At 36.2% G+C, this 5,414-nt stretch overlaps 1 pseudogene; it reads right to left on the bottom strand.

The window, feature by feature from the left end:
• Positions 1–2,412: 2,412 nt before the first annotated feature.
• On the bottom strand, positions 2,413–3,416 carry LOC100987777 (olfactory receptor 4C5-like; annotated as a pseudogene).
• Positions 3,417–5,414: the final 1,998 nt, after the last annotated feature.

Raw genomic sequence — 5,414 nt, 5'->3', positions numbered from 1 at the left:
TGCTTTTCTATTATACCTCTCTTGTCCTAGCATTCCAACCTGAAAACTGAACTAATAAAGAGTGTCCTGAATCCAACCACTTACTATCCTCACTCCCACCGGTCTGCTCAAGTCCATCATTTCTTCCCTAAATGACCACAAAAGCTGGCCCACTGGTGTCCTGCATCTGTCTTCCACCTTTGCCCATTTCAGATATCTATTGCTGTGAAATAAACCACTTACAAACAAAAACAAACAAACAAGAATGGGTAGAAAGAAGGACCTGTCTATGTTAGCCAGAAATTTTGCTCAGGAAGTTTTGAAGACCTAGTTCATATTGGAGTTCACAAATTTTTGGCACCCCCCTTAGTGTATAATTGTATAATTTTCTTCAGTATTGCCTTACATTGTACGTAAAGGGAAAAAGAAGATGGTTTATAAATTTATGGTTTAAATATGTCAGTTACCATAGTGAGCTACACCAAAGCTGAAAAAGGCTCTATTTGAACTTGATTTTGCAAGGATTGGTATTTACCCATCCTATGCTATTTGACAATCAAGATAATTGCAAAAGTTATGTTAACTGTTCTAAGTCCTTTAAAAGATAAAGTTAATTGTATCATTAGTCAGCATAAGCTGCATTTTTCTGTGGTAACATATGGATTCTGAACTATCAGTGGTTTAACACATACAATTTTATTTCCTGTTCAAGCCAAATCTGCTGAGCTGTGGTTTAGGCGATGCTCTAGGGAACTGTTCTCCATGTAGTTACTCAGCAATCCAGGCTGTTGCTTCTGTATAGCTGTTTCATATCAGTTTGTGTCTCCCAGGTTTGCTGCAGCAGGGAAAATAAAGCTGGGGAGTAGCTTGCTGGCTCTTAAATGGTTATGCCTCAATGTGACATATATCACTTCTGCAAACATGGCTTTCCTTAAAAAGGAGTGGGCTGGAAAACATAGTGGTAGCACATAGATATTTCATGACCAGAAAATGGGTTAGCCACAATTGAGAAAAACTCATCTCCTTGGAATAAATTGTTTACTAAACTGATGAATATTACTTTGTACGTAATATATACTTAACATAAGAGTTAAGTATGCTTATGGAGTCCGGTGGATTAATTCAGTTCTTACGAAGGTAGAAGTGAAGTTGCTGAGATTTATAGGACTTCTGGCCTGGCTCTGGTCTAGATCTTCTTAAAAATCTGGATTATTTTTCTTAGGATTGCACTGTATCCACATCTCAAATTACTTCCAATCTCAATGGTCTGCAGTTGGGCTGCAGTTCTTTATTCAAATTTGAATGTGCAGAATTTCTGCCTTAATTACTCACATATCACCAGTTCTCTTTTTTTCATTTTTTGAGATGGAGTCTCACTGTGTTGCCCAGCCTGGAGTGCAGTGGCACAATCTTGGTTCACTGCATCCTCTGCTCCCTGGGTTCAAGTGGTTCTTGTGCCTCAGCCTCCTGAGTAGCTGGGATTACAGGCATGGCCACCAAGCCCAGCTAATTTTTCTATTTTTAGTAGAGATGGGGTATTACCATGTTGGCCAGGCTGGCCTCAAACTCCTGGCCTCAAGTGATCTGCCTGTCTCTGCCTCCCAAAGTGTTGGGATTACAGGCATGAGCCACCACACCCAGCCACCAATTCTCTTTTGGGTCAGCTACTTTGTTTCTATTAGCTAAGGCACAAATCCATCCAATAAAAGCCATTTTTGAGGTGAAGTGGTGTATAAGATATTTTCGACAGAAAAAAAGTGCTTCACAAAACATCTTCTACCTGAGAAATAATGTCCAAGATTGTTCTGTGATTGTACCTGGATGAATTTTCTACCCCTCTTTGACTTTAGAGAAAATAATTTATTCTGGAGAGAGCCAGATTATAATGTAAGTGATCACCCCTGGAGTTGTGAACACAACAGCATTAATTTTGGATGAGTGCTGCCTTAACTCTCATTCCTCAAAACCCAATCATTTCTCACCTATCTCTCTCTTTCACAATAATAGTTCTACTTCAATTTTATTAGTTGGGATTAAAACTATGCATTTTCAACAAAAGATTTAGCCATTAGGGCTTTTTGTTTATTCTAATTATTTGGCCTGTTAGTTATATACTCTATACCGAAGCTTTGCAGATAATTGTTCTACTAAACACATAAACTCATGGGTTTTCCATACACTGTAACATGTTTATGTTGACTAGCAATGTCCCCCGATTAATAATTTGTAAATGTGAAGAAGTTTCTAATTGGCAGAAACATTAGTCATCATTTAATCAGATACTGATCTTTTATGAAAAAGGATCATTAAAGGTTCCAGAAAATAAGGGGAATAAAATATACTTAAACTCACATATTCTGACCTCAAGACCTTTACCCTTTTCATTAGTCATACCTGTTGTTAAAATATGAGTAGATTCTGTGTTTATCTTCTCTAATCACACAAATTGTTACCCCAGATTATTTGGCTCCAGAGCTGCTTCATGGCATTTTTCCCCTCTGTGTTTCTGAGGGTATAGATTAAAGGGTTTAACATGGGTGTTACCACAGTATAAAACACAGACACAGCTTTATCAATAGGGAAGGTGATCATGGGTCGAAGGCACATGAATATACAGGGAACAAAGAATAGGATGACTACAGTGATATGGGAGGTGCAGGTAGAGAGAGCCTTCCACTGTCCTTCTGTGCTGTGAGTCTTTAGTAAGCAGAGGATTAGGACATAAGAGGTAATAAGAGTAGAAAAAATGAGCATAAACATCAGCCCACTGTTGGCGGCAACAAAGAGTCCGAAGACGTGAGTGTCAGTGCAGGAGAGTTTTAGCAGAGGGAAAAGGTCACAGATTAAATGGTCAATGACATTGGGGCCACAGAAGGGCAGCCAGACTATTAAAAGCATTTGAATCAGAGCATGAAGAAATCCCCCGGCCCATGCCATGGCCACCAGTAGGCCACACACCTTCCTGTTCATTGTGATCAGGTAGTACAGGGGCTTGCAGATTGCCTCATAGCGGTCATAGGCCATTACCACGAGCAGAATGATCTCAACTCTCCCAAATAAATGTTCTGCAAAGAGCTGGGTCATGCACCCACTGAAGGAGATAGTTTCCTTTCAGTGAGTAAGTTAAATATCATTTTGGGGGCCATGGTAGAAGAGCAGCAGCCATCTATGAAGGACAAGAAAGACAGAAAAAAATACATGGGGGAGTGCAGGGCTGGGCTGGTGGTGATTGTCACCACAATGAGTAGGTTGCCTACCATGGTGAGAAATTAGATGAGTGTAACACAGCAAACAAGAGTTTCTGTGCCTCTGTGTTCTATGTCAGGCCAAGCAAGAAAATTCCGTTACGTTGTTCACTTGCTCCATAAATCCAGTTTGGCATTTGGATAATTGATTTATCTGCGAATAGCACAAGGATTGCAATTTGACACATACATTTTGAACAATAAAATAATTTTGGTCAGGATTGTTTTCTGTAACACTGATAGAATCCCTAAATCTATAAACCCAAGACTTTAAGTTGAGCCATATTATTCGTGACATAATGAACACACATTCCTCTTCTCTCTCATACACAGAGACACACACACACACACACACACACAGACACACATTCATTCATACACACAAACATGATTTTATGATGTTGACATGTCAGGCATTTTTTCCTATAATTGTACATGGATGGATATTCTCCCAATCACCGTTATAGTATTTTTTTCCCATAGAAAAACAGCCGTAAAAAGAGGAGGAGCAGAGGCTTTAATTCGTGATTTAATTTCCCAGTTTCTTTTTTCTAACTACTCATATTCATGAGGCTACAGTGCAGTTTGTTATTCTGGTTATTTTTAACTTGTTTCGGGGTAACTATAAAACATCAGGTGAGTTCAATTTGAAATTAAGGATGATGCCACCACATTTCAGAATTAGCTGAACTAAGTGAATATCTGAGGCTGGAGTAAGATAAGCCCTGGTAGTTAGATTTGTGAATTTATGCCACATCCAAACAGAATGGCCCAAGAATGTCATCAAACACTTCTGGAAGCATATCCTGGAAGAGAATAAAACAGCATGATGCAAGGCAACATTCCCCAGATGTATTTGAAACTTTGGAATTCACTTGGAGAACTGTCATGTTTAGAATTCAGGGCATTTTGCAAATCAAAACCCAATTTAAGGATGACTGTGAAAAATTATATGGATCTGTTTAGAAAACATAATTTTAAGGTGAGGGAACAAAAGCACCATAATTTATTGGACAGAGTGTGTTTTTTAGAATCTGATGCCTTATTTTTACATTTTATTTTCACTGACTGTTAGCCACATGATATTGTGTACAGATCTTAGTCTCACTGTGCCTAAACTTTTTTTATATATAAAATGGGAAAAATAACAAATGGAATGGAGGAATTAAAGAATATCATGATTAAATATATCAAGCTTTGTATCCTAAAGGTAAACCTATAACTTACCCTGTACTCCAAATCTTGATAAAAGAACACAAGTAAACAAAATTTTGCATATCATTATTTTTAATCTTTAAATTATTTATCGTTGTAGTATTAAGAGAGAAAATAAATGAACTCAGTACTCAACTCAAGGTAAATAACAAGCAATTGTATTCAGAAAAAAGATGTAATACAGAAACACATCAGGCAATAAAAAATTAGACTTGATAACTAAATTCAAAAGCTTTTTGATATTTTAAAAATACTAACAAAACTGAAGAATAGCAATGAGCTCCATAAGAAACAAATATGGTAATACCACCAAAGGATATTATTTGTGAATAATATTTAGAAAGGTATTATGTGTAGCTCATAAAAGATTTAAAAATAACTAGATAGGTATTTTTCAAAACAAAATAAGTCTCTTCTTAATGGAATCATCAAAAAAAGAACCAAAGAAAAAGAGAAAAAAGAATAACATGTATTAAAGACTTCAGATAAAACAGATCTTTTCAAAACCAAAAAAAAAAAATCAATATATATTTCATAAGAAAGGATATTTTAAAATGAAAATATAATGGTATAAGATACAAAACAAAACTGATGAGCTCAGCTACATAAAGTTATGGAACACCTTGGAAAAATAATTGCAACAAGTATGACAACTGTTATTATAGAAGCAGTTATTAACAAATTAAAATGTTTACTCACACCATTAATGTGTGAATTAAGGTGTAAATAAGGGGAAAACTAATAAAAAGATAATTCTCAGAAAAAAATTAGACATCTAAAAAGTCCTCTATTTCAAAAGTTACCAAAGAAATGCAATTTTAAAACAGTGAAATACTGACAAATTGGCAAAGATTTATGATAGTTGTGTTATTCAGTGGTGGTGAATGTCTGTTGACATAAAACATTCTAGAAGGAAGTTTGACCCCTTATTATAATAAGGGTTTTATAACTAGTTATGACCCTTGGCACTGTATT

This window comes from Pan paniscus, chromosome 9, assembly GCF_029289425.2.
Source record: "Pan paniscus chromosome 9, NHGRI_mPanPan1-v2.0_pri, whole genome shotgun sequence".
NCBI lineage: Eukaryota > Metazoa > Chordata > Mammalia > Primates > Hominidae > Pan > Pan paniscus.
The sequence above is the reverse complement of the archived record's forward strand: the minus strand, read 5'-3'. Positions and strand labels throughout refer to the sequence as shown.